This window comes from Jaculus jaculus, chromosome 8, assembly GCF_020740685.1.
Source record: "Jaculus jaculus isolate mJacJac1 chromosome 8, mJacJac1.mat.Y.cur, whole genome shotgun sequence".
Classification (NCBI taxonomy): Eukaryota; Metazoa; Chordata; class Mammalia; order Rodentia; family Dipodidae; genus Jaculus; species Jaculus jaculus.
The window spans coordinates 48,563,294-48,581,152 of record NC_059109.1 but is presented as its reverse complement, the minus strand read 5'-3'; the positions used below and the strand labels follow the sequence as shown (position 1 = coordinate 48,581,152).

The 17,859-nt window shown below is 41.7% G+C and overlaps 1 pseudogene; it reads right to left on the bottom strand.

Moving 5' to 3' along the window:
- Positions 1-9,212: 9,212 nt before the first annotated feature.
- On the bottom strand, positions 9,213-11,318 carry LOC101598892 (annotated as a pseudogene).
- Positions 11,319-17,859: the final 6,541 nt, after the last annotated feature.

Below are 17,859 nucleotides of genomic sequence, written 5' to 3'. Positions count from 1 at the left end.
TTATCTTTTAGCAAAATTATTTTAGGTATTTTGTCACTGTGATGGTGCACGGACAAGCATGCTTCACTTGATGGAGACACACTTTTACTTTCTCAGGTGATGAAGAAATGAGGTCCTCTGATGATGATGTGACTTAGCCTGCCCTAGCTTGTATCTACAGTTGATCTGTGCCTTGTCTGGAACCAGATGGCAGATGTCCTGTCCCCAGACCCACGATTCATCCCTTTTCCTGCTCTTCTCACTCCTGGCCAGCCTTCCCCCACCAGAACAATGACACGGAGCAGCAGGGTTCTAGCCATAGATTTGTTTTCCCCCACAATAGGGACTAACTAGCTAGGTGACCAGTGTGTACACTCTAAATTACCAGCCTGTCAGTTTTAGTTTTAGGAATTATCTTTAATTCTGTAAATTCTGCTTTCTATTTAGAAGGGTTTTTAATTTTTTTTTTTTAATTCTACTCTCAACCAGTCATTGAGTTTAGCAAGCAAACGATTCACACTGTTAGCATCAGACATGACTTTCTCTCCTTGATTGATTGATTAATTAGCTATGTGTACTTGGGTCCAGCAGGGAGCCCAGTGACAGCTGTGACATGAAAATTACTGGAAAGTTACAAAAATATGTAGCAGTGTTGACTTGCTGAAATGTAGTACCAAGGACTGATTAGAAACAGACACGAATAACGATCACATCATGAAATTACCTGTCACTGCTGAAGCTTGAGAATCCTTTGATTAGGAGAAATTAATTCAGCCCCAGTCTAATCACCTGCAAGAAAACAAGTGGATATTCTCTGTCTTTATTTTTACCTTTTTCATGCAGGGAGGGGTCCTGGAATCCCAGAGTTTAGAAAGATAACTTTTGTAGAGACAAAATTTTGCAAAATTCAGATCCAATGAGTTTATTCTCAACTTAGAATCATTCAATGATGCTCTGCTCTTAGAGATAAAACAAGCTGCTTATCTTAGACTTCAAGATTACCTCTGCTTCATCCCTCAGCTTCCTCTCAGCCCTGTCACATACTTCCCACCCTCCTTCCTTCCGCTGGAGCCACACCAATCTCATGGCTCTCTCCCCACCCCCACTTACCAAAGGGTCTTAGCACATGACCTTTGCTTTGGTTTTCTTTTCTGTAATTCTCCTGCTTTTTGATTCATTCTGAAAACATTTTATTGATAGTTTCCATAAGTATAGACAATAAGCCATGATAATTTCCACCACCACCCCTATTCTCTCCCTCTCAATTTCATCCTGAATGGGACCTCTTCTTCTTTCCAATTTGTTTCTCTTCTATTTGGATGTCATCATCTTTTCCTCCGATTATGAAGGTCTTGTGTAGGAGTGTCAGGCACTGTCAGGTCATGAATATCAAGGCCAATGTATCTGGAAGATTTCATTTTAAGCAGTTCTACCCTTTCTTTGGTTCTTACATTCTTTCTGACACTTCCTGATTCTTATTTTCATTTTATTTTATTTATTTAGTTTTGTTTCAAGGTAGGGCCTTGCTCTAGTCCATGCTGACCTGGAGTTCACTATGTAGTTTCAGGGTGGCCTTGAACTCTCAGTAATCCTCTTACCTCTGCCTCTCAAATGCTGGGATTAAAGGCGTGTGACACCACCACCTGGCTTGATTCTTATTTTTAATGTTTTTGCTCCCGTTGCCATCTTAGAGGTGTCCTCCTTCATCTCCCTGACTACTTTAACTTTACTTATCCAAAATTCTTCCGGTATCACATACCTGTCTCCCTTTAGAGTGTCAATCTACAATTTACCTCATGTGTATGTGTGCAATTAGAGAATTAATTTTTTCTTTCCCCCAATTACAGTTAAGATACATGAGAATTATGATTGCCTGTTTTCTGTTTAGAATGTTCTTCCCAGCAGAGTTCCCCTGACACAGAGCAGACTCCTGGTTTATATTAGATGGCTAAATGAAGAGGTAGGTAATTGACTCAGAAATATAACTTGGTAGAAATTTCATAAAAATCATAAGCTGACATTTCTCATATGTGCTTTGGACAAAGGAAAGGTACAAGCTGACACGAATCTTAAAAAAAATACAAACTACTAAGATACTCTGTCATATAAACAAAACTTACTAAAGCTGCTCTCCTTCAGAATTCACCACTGTGATTCTTCAGTGGTTTGGTACACCTGGACATTCATAGTTCAAACAAGTCTTAAGTTTTCTGGTGCCTTGCATGCTCTGTAAAATCATCACCTATATGCTCAACAATCTCTTCTGACTGCAATACTACCATGAGAAAATGGACACATATATTCATAATGTTCAGCCATGTCCACCAGGATCCTAATGGGAAGCACATGGCTCACTTAAAAAGTATGTACAAAAATGTGTTTAATGAGGAGGCACTTTATAGAGGTGGGACAGGCAGGGAAACAACAATGCATAGTGAGGAAACAGGGAGTTAGCAAAGTGAGAGCTATTACTATCTCCAGGCTTACAGCAGCAGGTGGAAGAAATGGTGTTGGAGAGGCCCAGTGAAATGCGTGTTATGGGGCAGGAACTGCCTCTCAGTAGTTGTAGCCTTTCACTGGAGCTGCACAAGGGCTCAGCTGTGGCCACATCCACCACAAGAAGAATAGAGTCCGGGAGGAGAAACACCAAGCACCTCTGTCTTCTCCTGCTCCTGATCTGGCAAATTTTAGCAGAAGCTGGAGGCATGGGTTTGTGAAGTACTGTCCAAAGGGGCTGGATTCTTGGTGCCCAGTGTAAGGCAGAATGGAAGAATGGATGCTGAGAGAGTGGGAAGGAGGAGAAAATTGTCAGCCAGTTTACTCTTTACTTCTAATTTCTGTGTGCCATTGTTTTAAGGTCCCCATGTATTAACATAGGCCATCCTGGTACCCACAGTGGGTGTTACTATTTCCCCCATTATAGATGAAGAAAGCATAGAGAGGTTAGCTAATATTTCTAAAGCCACAAAGTTTGTTAGTTGGTGATGGAACTAAAATTCAAGCCAGGCACTGTGACTCCAGAATCATTCACTTCACCGCAGTCTTTGATTTCAAAAGATTTACTAATGCAGGGGTGAACATCTCAGCCCATGTTTCTTGCCAGGAACAAATTACCAGTGCTGAAAGGATTGTGGGGGAGGGGATTCAAACGTTTCCTCAGCACTGGAATTACTACTAACTTGCCCTTTGGAAATTGTAAAAACTAAACTTATTGGAACCTTATATATGTTTCACAGAAAATTGATGTTTGGGTTACCATAGTCTTGGTGATATTCAAATGTGAGCCTTCCTAAGGTATATTAGTTAAGGACAGATGTAGTTTAACTAATAAGGAAAAATATCCACAAGGGTGTTTGCACCATCTACTCAAATATTAACATTACAGGTGGAGCCAAAGAATTTTAAGTATAAGGAGAGAACACATCTGAGATTTGTAAGTTTCTTATTCACCCCTTGTTCTAGGACTTTCATATTTTTTCCAAGACAAAACAATGTTAAAATCTAAGATTGAGAGATGTAAGTGTTAAAAGAAAACAATGTCAATGATGTCTTGTTTCTATGTTAATTAATTTACTGGTTTTAATTCTACTTGCCATGACATTTAGAATATGCAGATGCACAAGAGAACAACGACAGAGACCAACTAGAATTCACCATCTAAAACAAAACTTGCAGCCGATGTGAGCCCACTCCCTGTTTCCCGTTGTGGCTCTGCATTCATCACAAAGTTGGGATCATAATGAACATATTGGTTTTGTTTTGTGTTAATATTTAAAATTTATTTTGTGTGTGTGTTTGTGTGCATGCAAGTGTGTGTGTGTCATGTGTCCACTGCAAAAATCAGAGAACAATGTCAAGGTGAAGCTGTGCTCCATGTTCCTTAAGACAGGATCTCTTGTCCCTGCAAACACATGTCAGATTCTTCTGGCACTGCCTCCATTGTGGGATCACAAATTCAGAGGTCACCTCGTATATGACTTTACGTGGATGCTGGGGTATTGAATCCAAGCTAGCATGTTTTGCAAGAAAGTGTTTCAATCCACTGTGCCATCTCCCCTGCCCTGAGCATATTATTTTAAATTTTATTTTAGTTAATATGCATTACAAGCAATTTTCCATGTGGTTGGCTATTATAAGGTTTTTTTTTTTTTTTTTTTTTTTCTATTAGGAATAGAACACACTCTATGTATGAATCCCCCAGTGCTGGACATCTAGATTTCTTTCAGTAATATAAACAACATGCTCACAAGCCCACCTTTGTATGTGAAACTGAAGACAAAATGTGCATTATGTGTTCTTTTTCCTCTGTTTGAACATTCCCAATGCTCCTAACCACACCTGGAATTTTCTATTAATATTTTAGTGCCTTAAATAGTTTTAAAGGATGACAGGTCTCTGAGAATTGATGAAATCAGAATGGCTTACTAGTACAGATACAAAACTGTTCATGTAGATCTTGAATACAGTTAAAAAGTCAATTTATTTCTTAATTGAAGTAATATCGAATAATTTTCTAAAAGTTTTTTTTGATTTTCAATATCCATATATCAGAATTATCCTTCTGCTAAGAAAAAGACAAAGGCCTGCACCCTGTGCACTGAACGCTCCCATTGAAGGAGGCGTGGCTGATGGATGCAGACCTCTTTGTTTCATCTGCTGCACTGTGCGATGGCTAGTTGCATTGCGCTGGGCAAAGAAGACCTGCAAAGCTATACAAAGAACGTGTCATGTACTGTGATGGCTTCTATTTAAAGTCCTAAAGGCATTTTTAGATGCATGAGCAGTTCGCTCTTAAGACTAAAGGACTTTGATCTTTCTTGCTAAAGCAGCATGAAAAGAAATTGCAAAAATTGGTCCTTTATGATAAAAGTATTAATTCTCAGCAAAGGTTCTTGCAAAATCCAGAGACACCCCATTATTCTAAACAGGAGTTAAATACATGGGGGTGGGGGATTCACAATGAATGGAAAGATATCCAATTAAGGAGGCAGAGGCTGCTCCTCATTTAGCACACCTGCTGAGCAAGGTATCCCTTCAACCTGCTGAGGGTTTCCTGTTTGTGGAACATGGCTCAAGCTGCAGGCTACTAATTGCTACCTTTCTTGCCATTTCCTCATTTTAAAGACTTTGTCAAAAGCTTTTAGCAAAGCCTTGCTGGGCTATAAACTATGTAAGACACAAAATGAGGAACATGTCTTTCTTTCAAGAAAGGTAAACTATTAAAATCTACTGTGTGCCAGACTCTGAAAGGCTCAGTTCTTTAATTCCACATGGGTAAGAAGACAGCCTGAGAGTCCTGAGTGAGAGCACTTACTGGGTCCCACAGCTAGAAAGTGCCAGGGTCAGGGCTTCTGACCTTAATGCTCACGCATACTATGCATGTCACATAGTAACAAACTGAGGGTGTGCACCCTATTATAATAATATAATGCCAAAGCAGACAGTCCTTCTCCTTCTTCTGGTAGCACCCAGTCTTCCCCCTCCCAAGTGTCCTGTTGGTTGGAGTTCTCTTGGAATTTGGCCTGATGGAAGGAAGTTCTAATCGTTTCCCACTGTGGAGCTCTGACAGGTCGTAGTCCTTCTCACATTCTTAGGTAGAACTAGGAGACAGTCCTGACCAGATTGCTTCTCAGATGCTGATTCTCGAAACTCTGATGCTTTGGTGACTCAGACAGATGGCACACTGAGTAGGTGTGTCATCACAAGGATAGATGTGCCTTAGGGATCATATATGTCCTACCAAAGCCTTGGGATTTTCTCACTAGGCCCTGGAATCCCTTCATTTTGGTCCCCTTTTCTAAGCAAGGTCCTTCAGATTCTCATTGATTTTTGTGAACTTGCCCTTCCTTCCAATAACTTCCCCTTTTTGCCAAGTAATCAGCATTGGTTTCTATGGTTTGTAGCCAAGGGTTCCAAGGGTTATGAGTATTTTATGGCTATGATCCAGAAAATAAACACAAGTGTTTGCATTGTACTAAACTCTCTATCAGACTTTCAAGGGACCCATGAAATTAATTCTGGGATATTAGCAGCAACATATCTCTTTAGATCGATAAGCAATAGATAAATGATCAGGTCCTGCTGTGGTGTTGCTGATTTTCTTCACCTTTTAGCACATTAGGATGAGCTATCCCCAGTGACAACTGTAGAGATCCAGGTGGCCAACCAGAGCAATACTGCCTGTTCCCTTTCTGAGGGGCTCCCTCATCAGCTGTGAGGAGGACCTCATTCTCTTTACCCTTTGGGCTTCCGTTTGGACAGTGTCACTTCCAGGCATCCCACTGTCTCTCTTGAGCTTTAATGTGAACTTAATATACAGCTGCCTAACACACAGGGAACAGCAAGGGGGAAACCCATGCTGCTTCTGTTGGGTGGGCTCTTCAACTTCAAGTGGTCTTTCTTGCTAACTTGGAGGAGTTTTATTTGAAAATAGTAACAATTGTGAGATGGTAGACTATCTCAAGGAAATAAAGTGAAATGAAATCTGCAAATCATTTAAAATGATTTAAAATAGTAAAAAGAAAACTTACTCCAAACCCAAATCAACCAAAAACAGTTCATAATTCTCCCTGACAATCTCAGGCATTCTAACATATGGGCCTGACAAGCTGCCTCAGGGGTGGACACTCTTGGGAACGCTTTACTGGGAGTTTACTATAAAATGATTATGTGCTCCAGTTAGACTGTCTCTAGGAGAATGCATACCGCCACAGAGGGTGCACACTCAGAAGCATGGCTTGCTGAGACTGCAGAAATCAAAGTTTCTGTCAGAATAGCAACAGCAACAGCAATAGCACCAAGTCCTGGCAGACAGGTCAGGCTGGTGGAACTTGGTAGCCAGTGTCCATAGAAGTGACTTTGGAGTTTTGAACACAGAGTGCAAAGTGTGTTGAAAGCTTGATAGCAGGAAGACAGGGTTGAACATTTCAGACAGGTAGTAGTGACCTCCAATGAGGGCGGAATTCTTTCCCAGTTCTTGAGTTTGTACAGAATGTAGACAAATTTTAATTTCAGACTGGTCTTCTGAGGAACAAGCCTATGGGGTGCCAGGAACATAGACTATATTAGTTTCTTTCTCCTTGCTAGGAAAAACTACCTAACCAGAAGCAATTTATTGAAGACAAAGGGTTAAATTTGGCATATAGTTCCAGGTTACACTCCACATGGTGGGGAGACATGACTACAGGAACTTGAGGCAGCTGACTACACTCAGTCCATTGGGAGGAAGCAGAAAAGGATAAATGCTGCTGCTTAACCAGCTCTCTCCTTTTTGTTCAGTTCAGGGCCCCAGCTCATGGGATGGTACCACCCTCAGTTAACATGGGGCTTCCTACCTCAGCTAACCAAATCAAGATAATCCCACATGCATGCCCATAGGCTAACCTCATCTACATCATCCCTCACACCCTCACAGGTGGTTATAGGTGCTGTCAGGTTGCTGAGCAATATAAACCATCCCAAAGACAGTCAGAGAAGACCCAAGCCAGGCAGATAGATGAGTGCTGCAAACCCTAGCCAACTAGATTCTAGGCCCATGTCTACCACTTATTGGGTGGCTGCCTTCTGTAGAGATTAATATCAGTGTTCTTATGCATACAGTGCTGGTAACCACAGCACCCACCTCATAAGGTTGGGAGTGGATGAAATCAAATAAAGCATTTTAGCTGTTGAGTAACTTGTGTTTAAGAAAAGGTATCTACAGTGGAAAAATACAGCATAATTTTATTTTCCTATGCCTGTTTGCTTGGGGAAGAAAATGTTATAACCCAGAAGCTTTGAAGATGTCCTTGCTGTACATGATGGCTAATGAGCTGAGTGACCATATGATCTGATTCTAAAGCCTCGGGCTGTGTACACTTCCTGTCCTACTTTAATTAAGCACGACACCAAAATCGGAGGCTGCTGCTCAGATCTGTCAGGGAAGATCAACAAGGAGAGTCAGACAGGGAAAGCAAGCAGCAGGAAAGCCCCCCGTGTGGGAACAGGATCCTTTGGTCCTTGGAGCTATTGTAGAAATGCTCCAGTTCTCTTACATATATGACCAGCTACCTCCTCACCTGCCACAACTAGTTTGAAGATTTCTCCTGTTTTTGTAAGTGCTAGAGAACATTACCATATGACAGTATTAGAAAACCACACCTCATCTGTCCTCACTGTGAGACTGGTAGACAAAGAGTTAAAATTTCCCATCATATTAGTTGACTTAGCAGGGTGAACTTGATCCAGCAATTTGTTAGGAGGGTAGAAATATAGCCAAGAATACCCTCTTGGCATAGAGTTTGCATTTATTTTTCTTTTTTCCTTTTCCTCAGTCATAAATCTTTGATAGGGAAGGGAGTGGAAAGGGAATGAGGCTGGGGTGGGATCTCTCCATGCATGGGCATCTATCCTCAGAGCTGGACAGCAGACACTACAAATCATAGAACATAATTCCAAGTCTATCCTGAGTTCCAGAGGAAACCAATACAGAATTGTTCTCTCAGGTCTGTGTGCTGCCCCAAGCAGCATAGATGGAATCTATTCAGAGTAGCAGAACTTTCTGACTTGGGACTCAGCAATGGTGGGGAGTGTGACAGTTCCCACTTAAGGTGTTTTATGGAAATGACAGAATGGGATTCAAATCACAGAAAGCCCTTATCATACATGACCTGCTGCCGTTCTGGGCTTAGGTATTATGATGTGATGTAGAAAAGGGAGACCACCTGGAAAGTGGTTTCTAAATCTTTTTAAGGCTATGTTATTTGATTCAACTTGTATATTGTTTTACCTGATCTTTTCCCATCTTTTCCTATACATGCTCTGTTCCTTTATTCAAGGGATATATAACTATAGTTGAGTTTTTTTTTTAATGCCCCCCTTTTAACTGGCCAAATTAAAGCCATGACATTTCATTTGGTAACCTGCTCAGAATTATAAAAATCATTCCATTTGATTCAGCTCATACTGTCTAGGGCAAAATTTCCAGACAATTCTAATCCCATCTGGCTATGGTCTTATCAACTGTATATAAAAAATCTTGCCAGGCATGATGGCGCACGCCTTTAATTCCAGCACTCGGGAGGCAGAGGTTGGAGGATTGCCGTGAGTTTGAGGCTACCCTGAGACTACATAGTGAATTCCAGGTCAGCCTGGGCTACAGTGAGACCCTACCTCAGTGCCCCCGCCCTGAAAAATCTTCAGCATCCTAAATATGACATGCATGATGCGAAGCAAATCAGAGCTCAGTGTGACATTTATGTCCTTGATAAACCTTGGTTATCCAGTTCCTCTAGCTTGTATATCCTAACCAGCCAATGCTCTGTGATATAGGCTTCCTCCAGGATATCAAGTTCAATATGTCCTTATTCCCAATCTCAGCATTTCTGACATAGTCAGAGCGTGGAGGTTGCTTGGCTTCTGTGTATATCTGCTCAAAAAGGTAGAAACACATTTTGTACATGAGGAAGTTGAGCAGCTCTGCAGACCCCTCATGATACACATAGAATTCCCCAGTTGAAGTATAATAGTCATTGTCCTTGATATGTTTTCCCGTATTTGTGTTCCCTACTATCAGACCATCCAAAGAAATTTGTTACTATCATCAAGGGAATAACCAGTGAGGCCTCCAAAAATGACATGCACATAGCTGACATCAAGTTCCCTCATGATCTCCTAGACCTTTTCTTCTGTGGCAGCCATTGCCTGGTGTACTCTAGAAATGTATTATTCCATGTATCATTGTCCACCAAAATTGTCCAATTTGCCATTGCTGTGATTTAGGAGCCATAATCACACCATGAAATGGCCTTTGCATCCTCTGGAGTATTATGACAAAGCCAGTAATACACTTGCCAGAAGTCAACAAGAGTGATCCTGCTGCCATCCCTACACGGGCAGACAGCACAAGGGAGGGGAAGAGCAGGCTTCGCTGGTCACCCAGGTCGAATGAAAAGTGTAGGTGATGAGAAAGAAAGCCATGACCAACATCATCCCACTTGCCACTTCATTCTTAATAGGGCAAATAGAGTCCCACTGCTTCTTGTTCTGCTTGTCTGGGTGACTTACGTCCAGATTCTTCATATATGTGGACAGCACCTGGGAGACATTGACTCCAGAAAAAATGCACATAACACATACCAACACTAGCATTAGATGCACCATTAAAGCTGAAAAGTACATGCTGGACACACCATACGTGATAATAAAAATCTGGGCATCAGACGGCTTGCTAAAGCAGTAATAGAGGCCAACCGGAAACATGAAAGTGAGGAACCACAGGTCAAAGTAGCAGGAGGCCCGGGTTGGAGGCTGATGCTTAGACATAGAAGCAATGACGGGGATGTTATTTTAACATAGAAAGGATCCAGTAGTGAGGAGAAACACCCTATCGAGTAAGGTATTTTTCCTGTCAGCATAAGAAGAGCTCCCACAGTGAGCAGGACAAGGCCAACTGAGGAAATACCAGAAAAGAACTTCAGATTGCTGTGGATTCAACTTGCTTCACTGGTAATCCACAAAGGCATGGATCTGACAGACCAAAGACTCCAAAGATTGCCATGTGTTCTGATGAAAGGACAGGCTGGAAACCCATAAAGGAGATCTGCATGGAAAGAAGGGTGCCCAGGCAGTACACAGTGCAATAGGCAACAAAGATCCAGAGAGAGAAATGGCCTGTTATCATCAGCACTAGGACATGCAGAGGGATCAAGTTGATCAGGAATACATAACCTCCCCATGAAGAGACCATGCAGAAGTAAGCAAGGGAACACTTGGCTGCCCAATAGATGGAACCAGTCTTCACTGCCTTGATCCACATGTAGTAAGTGAGCAGGATACAAAAGATGACATTCCCTTCATTACCATAGGAACCTGCTACAGGTCAAGAACTGTGTGCAGGAACTACAGCAATCATGGCAGCAGCAAGAAGCCCAGCTTCTGCATCCTTGAGCTCTTTGGTCAGGTTGCATGTGCCGGTGGTGGTGAAGGAGGAGAAGAGAGGGGCTAGGAAAACACAGACATGCTGAATGTTGATGGTGATGTGGAAAAAATTGGGGCACATGGCAGATTGCAGCAGAAGTGATCATTAAGCCTGGGTAAATTTTTCCTCCAATTATTTGTCCCAAAGGGTACCAGGCCCGGTCATCAAACCATTTATGAAATTTATAAAACCATTTTTCAGCCATAAATGGGGTAGTCTGGTAATTAAAGTATGGAGCAAACTCATGGACAACACTTTCAAATCACAGGACAGCAAGGAGACGAGTAGAAAAAGACAATACTGCAGCCATTGATAGAATGAGAAGCTTCAGAAGTGTGTCCTGCTTCTCATAGGGCAACTGCAAAAATCCAAGCTTAGTCATCTTGACATCAGTGAGTGGCAACAGACAGTATTCAAACAGCTGGCAGACGGTCCTCCTACAGTTGAGTTTTATTCTGTGTTATCATCTGACAGTTTTGGTCTTTAAATTGGTATATGTACAGAGCACATGATTCTTAGACATGAATGCACATTCTGTCAGCTTCACTTGAGTTAGTTTCTTTCTTGAATTCTCTGGATCTATCCAATATTTGTTTTACATCTGTGGTGGTTTGATTCAGGTGTCCCCCATAAACTTATGTGTTCTGAATGCTAGTCTCCCAGCTGGTGGCAATTTAGGAATTGGAGGCTCCTGGAGGCAGTGTGTTATTGGGAGGAAGGTTTATGGGTATTTTAGTCAGCTTTCTCTTGCCAGTGTTTGGCATACTCTCCTGCTGCTGTTATCTATTATGTTGGCCAGGAGGTGATATCCAACCTCTGCTAATGTCATCAGTTTTCCCCTGCCATCATGGAGATCCCCCTGTAGTCCATAAGCCACAAGCTGCTCTTGGTTGGGTGTTTTCTGTCAGCAATGTGAAGCTGACTGCAACAGTAAAGTTGGTACCCAGAAGTGGAGCAGTTACTGCTAGAAACCTGACTGTTTGACTTTTGGCCGTATAGGACTGATTTGAAGTAGGAATGTGGAAGAATTTGAAGCCTTGGCCTAAGAGATGCCTAAGAGATGGACTATTCTGGTCAGGTGAAAGACCTGAATGCAGTAAAAATTATTGACTGTGAGGTTTAGCTCATGAGAGGGAGAAAGAACTTTGTTGGGACTGGTCTAGAAACAGTTTATATGAGAGGCTAGCTGTGTTCTGCCTGACTAGGCCCTGAAAACATGTATAAGGATGCATCTAATGGAAGTGGACTGGTGTGAGCAGAGGGATAGGACACAGAAAAAAAAGAAATCTTTGGGTCAAAACTGCTGCCAGTTCCACTGCAATTGCTTAAGAGGTTACAACCACTGAGATTGGGCCAGCTGACCTTCATTGGGACATCAGGAAGAATTCAGACTCTTTTGAAGTAAGAGGCATGAATGCTGGGGAAGTTTGCTCTTTTACAAAGTAAGCTTTATTGACCCAAAAACTAACAACTTAGTAGCCTGCCTGGTACTATGGAGTATAACAAATGCAGGAAAGAAAGGGACATTGAATTTGCAACATGGTTTTGTTTTGTAGAAACGGCCATGGGCAGTGTGAAGCAGGCTTATTGGATTATCTGCATGGAGTCCTGATGGAGCCATGAGGATGAACCGTGGGCTGCAATGGAGACACAGTTGAGATGCCAGGACTTTAGAATGGTTGCCAAGCAGAGATTCTGCTATCAAAAGTTTTCTGGGACTATTAGTAGCTTAGCTGCAAGGATGGAATTGGAACTCCAGGAACTCATCACAAGTTATAATTATCAGGACTTGGAGACCTGTCACTGGTTAGAGTTATTGGACTTGGAGCTATAGAATTTGATGTTTGTCCTGTTAGTTTTAAATCTTGTATTAGTTCAATATTTCTTTGCTATGCCCATTGCCATAATTTGAAGTATGAATGTTCATTCTGTGACAATATGGCTCTTTTTGTGTTATGGCTCAGTTAAAAGACCTTGGACTATGGGGATATTTGTACATCACTGGGATTGATAACAAATATGGAGACTTTTTTTTTTCCAATTTTTATTAACATTTTCCATGATTATAAAAAATATCCCATGGTAATACCCTCCCTTCCCCAACTTTCCCTTTTGAAATTCCATTTTCCATCATATCCCCTCCCTATCTCAACCAGTCTCTCTTTTATTTTGATGTCATGATCTTTTCCTCCTCATATGATGGTCTTGTGTAGGTAGTGTCAGGCACTATGAGGTCATGGATATCCAGGCCATTTTATGTCTGGAGGGAACATGTTGTAAGGAGTTCTACCCTTCCTTTTGCTCTCAAATTCTTTCTGCCACCTCTTCCACATTAGACCCTGACCCTTGGAAGGTGTGATCGAGATGTTACTCAGTACTCTAGTCACTTCTTTCCAGCACTATGTTACCTTCTGAGTCGTCCCAAGGTCACTGCCATCTGAAAAGAGAAGATTCTCTACCCAAAGTGAGAGTAGCATTAATATAAGAGAAGTGCTTACTGGGCAGTTTGATAAGCATAGTATGTACATTTATCCAGACTTCAGCAGATGTTACACCCCTAGGGCTCATGACTACCCCTGTTTTAAGTTTTCAGTATCAGGGATGTATTCCCTCCCATGGAGCGGGCCTCCCTTCCAACTGGAGGGCAGTTGGTTTCCACCATGATAGACATGCCACTATTGCACCCATTGGCTCATTTGGCCTTGCTGGCCAAATATAAGGTTTGCAGTGTCCACTGTTGAGTATCTTCACTGGTGGTATCTCTTTTTCCCATTGAACTGCATGCAGAATGGCTTCTTCCAGCTTTCTGTCAGCTGGTCTACATGGAGGAGGTTATCAGCTCAGTTCCAGCAGGATTTCTCAGTGGCCTTGCAGCCTAAGTATGTGGAATCTTCAGCAATAGGTTCTTATAATATGGAGACTTTTAAAGTTTGACTGAATGCATTGCATTTTACATCATGGATGTATATCAGTTTATGGAGGCCAAAGGTAGAATGTGGTGGTTTGATTATGTGCTCTGAATGCTAGGACCCAGCTGGTGACACTTGGAATTGGAGCCTACTGGGACAGTGTGTTGCAGGGGGAAGGCTTATGGATGTGATAGCCAGCCTCCCCTTGCCAGTGTTTGGCCCACTTTCCTGCTGCTATTGTCCTCATAATGTTGGCCAGGAGGTGATGTTCAGCCTCTGTTCATGTTTTACATACCATCATGGAGTTTCCCCTCAAGTTTGTAAGCCAAAATACATCCTTTTCTACCACAAGCTGCTCTTGGTTGGGGCTTTTTATCAGCCATGTGAAACTAACTGCAACAACATCTCTGAGCTTACAGATGATGCTTTCTTTTATCATTCTCTCAATAGCATACAGCCATGATTACAATTTAAAATAAATGAACACTTTTTGGCAGTTTATGGCTAACACCAGGTCATGGAAATACTTCCATTCCATTTATTTCTTTTGACTATGATTGCAGTTACTTTGCTGGTACAAAGCATCCAACCCAAAGCAGCTGATGGGGGAAAAGCTATTTATTTTGGCTTAGTCTTGAGGGGAAGCTCCATGATGACTGATTAAAGATGGTAGAGCAGAGGCTGGATATCATCTCCTTGCCACAGCAGATAACGAACAGCAGCAGGAGAATGAGCCAGACTAACACTAGCAAGCTAGGGGCTAACAAACCTTAAGTTCCACCCCTAGTAGCACATCTGCTCCAGCAAGCTTCCCCCTCCCCAAATGCCACCAGATGAGAAACAAGCATTCAAATTTATGTGGTTAATCTGATTCAAACCACCACATTTCATCCCTGGGCTCCACAAACTGATGACTAATGATGTAAAATGCAATGCCCTCAATCCAACTTTAAAAGTCTTCATAGTTTTTAAGCAATCCCAATGCTTAAGAGACCCAATATCCCAGGGTCTCTTAACTGTAAGCTGTAAAACCAAAAGAACACAATGGCACAGAATAAACATTCACACTGCAAAAGATGGTATTACAAGGAAAGATTGAACCAATGCAACTACTAAAACAAACATCTGTAACCAGTGACAAAGCCTCTGGGGTTCCAATTCCTCCAGCTGAGCTGCTCACAGCCCAGGGAAGAATCCATCCTGAGTCAGCAGCTGTCTCATAGTCTTAGACTCTCTACTGCAACTCACAGTTCATCATTATGGCTCCATCAGACCTCCATGCAAGGACTCCAAAAGCCAGCCTCACATCACCCACTAGTCATTTCCCAAAAAATACACCATGTTGCAAATCCAATAGCCCTATCTTTTTCACATCTATTATACTCCACAGGTTCAGATGGGCTACCAAATTTGTTAATCCAGGGGGGACTAGAGCTGACTTTGAAGAGCAAGAAAAGTCTATCATTCAGACTCCTTTTTTTCCCAAAGACTAAACATTCTTTCTACTGTCAAAATGCAGAACAGCTGGCCCAATATTATTGATGGTAATCTCTCATACAATTGCAGCTAAAACTCAGGTTTCATTCTATGTCACATCCATCTGTTCACACCAATCCATTTCTTGTAAATTCAACAACCTTGCTTAAGATCTCATAACATAGGAAAAGCAGTTAGCCTTCCCTGAACTATGTTTGATGCTCATCCCAGCAATGTTAAGCTGTCTATGACACATAGTTAGTTATACCCTGGCTCAAAAAAAACAAAAAACAAAAACAAAACAAAAAACAAACAAAAAAACAAACAAACAAAAAAAACAACCAGCAAGCAAACTATAAAGCACAAAACAATAATTTATCACTTAGGTGGGAACTAAAATACATAGACTTAACATGCACAATAATTTTGAGACAGGGTCTAACAATGTGTCACAGACAGCTTCACATTTCTGGGATGAGGATCCAACCAGACAAAGTGTATGGGAGAAAGGGGTTTATTTCAGCTTGTAGATCCAAGGAAAGTTCCATCAATGGCAGGAGCAAGCTGGCAACTTGCATAGATCCAAGCTGAGAGGAAAACTACAGTAAGCAAAACCGTAGCACCAGCACACACAAAACCCACCAGAGCTCAGTCTGCTCTCCACACCTTTGGGCTGGAATTCAGATCCTTCCCTGTGACACACCACCCTGTGGCAGGAATCTGCTTGCTAGAGATGAAGCTGCAAACTCAATTTTTTAAAAAATATTTTATTAATTTATTTGAGAGAGAGGAAAAGTGGCAGACACACACAGAGAGAGTGAGGGAATGGGTGTGGTAGGGACCTCTAGCCACTGCAAATGAACTCCAGACACATATGCAACCTTGTACATCTGGCTTACATGGATACTGGGGAATCAAACCTGAGTCCTTTAGCTTTGTAGACAGATACCTTACCCACTAAGCAAACTCTCCAGCCTTGCACAGTCAATTTTAATAAAACCCCTGAGAGAGACCTTCATTCAAACTGCCATATGATGTAACCCAGATTGGCCTTGAACTGCAATTTCACTGACTTAGCGTCATAAATTCTGAGATTACAGGCATATGAAACTAATGGTTGTTGTTTCCCAGGTCGGCATTAATTTGTATTTATCCACCTATCTAACCCTCCTTATTCTTTGTCCTCTTCTGTTTTACTATCTGTTCATTTTAGTATAGGTCTTCTAGTGATGAATTTGGTACTTTTCTGTCTGGAAATATCCTTGTCTCTAAGAATATTTCTCTGGTTATAAAACAATATGTTGGATTTTTAAATATGTTAAGATATTTACCACTGTCTTTTGATTTACATGAACTCTGTTAAGAAGTCAACTGTAAGTTTTAATCTTGCTACTTTCAAATTTATTTATACATAATATTTCTCTCTTTTTTATTAGTTATGTACATATTCAGTGTGTATACAGTTATGTTGGTACCGTTGATAGCCTCCTCCCTGTCCTTCCCGCTCTGAAGGGACCCTCCTCGTTGAGAAATGTGGGTCATGCATTGTGGGGTTAGCCATCAGGTAAAGGGCAGAGGCAATGTCTTTGTGCATAATGATCCCACTGTGGCTCTAACAATCTTTCCACCCCGTTTTCTGCAAATTTCTCTGAACTGTGTTAGGTTTGTTTTAGTTCTACTTCAGTGATGAGGTCTTGGGAGCCTCTGTGTCTCTGGATATCTGGTTTGGTAGGAGCTGAGTGTTCTCTATGTCTATCTCTTTCAGCCTTGTGCTGGTACCAGGTTCACCAAGAAAGCAGCACTCTTGTTCATTTCCCCAATTCCTCTATGGTTTCAGCTGGGGCTCTGGTGAGGTGTGATGGGCTGAATCTCTCCTCAGGTTCTATGTCCATTTGAAAAAGAGAAGCAGGTTCTCCAACAGAGAGTAAAGTCAACACCATATAAATTGAATAACCATTATCATCTTAGAGGGAATTTAATAGGTGTAGGCCCTCTGGTTTTTGATCTCTCATTTTTTTTCCATAAACTTCATCATCCTGAGTATTTTTTCATTATGTTTATTTCTTGAGTTGTTGATTAGTTAAATTATTTTCTTTCTTTCTCTCTTTCCTTTGTTCTGGCTTTTGGACTTATATTAGTCAGTGTTGTCTAGGAGAATATAACTGATAGAATGAGTGTGAATTATAAAAGTGTTTTATAATATGGGCTGGGCAGTCCAATAGTAGTTGTTTGTACAGTGAAGGGTCTCAGAACCCAGTAGTTACTCAGTCCATAAGGCTGGAAGCCTTAGCAGTCTGATCTGGCACTGAAGGCCTGGAGCATTCCTGGAGAGCCACTGGTCTTCCTTCCACATTGGAAGGCTGAAAAAGCTGGGTTCCAATATCCATAGCATGGCAGCAACAGGAGTGCTACACTTACTGTCAAGTAAGAAGTGCAGCCAAGCCAAAGACACTGCATTTTCCTGGAACCGCTTTATGTATGGGTTACCACAAAAAGGGCTGCCCACTCTGAGGAAGGTCGTCCTCCCTCAGTTAACCC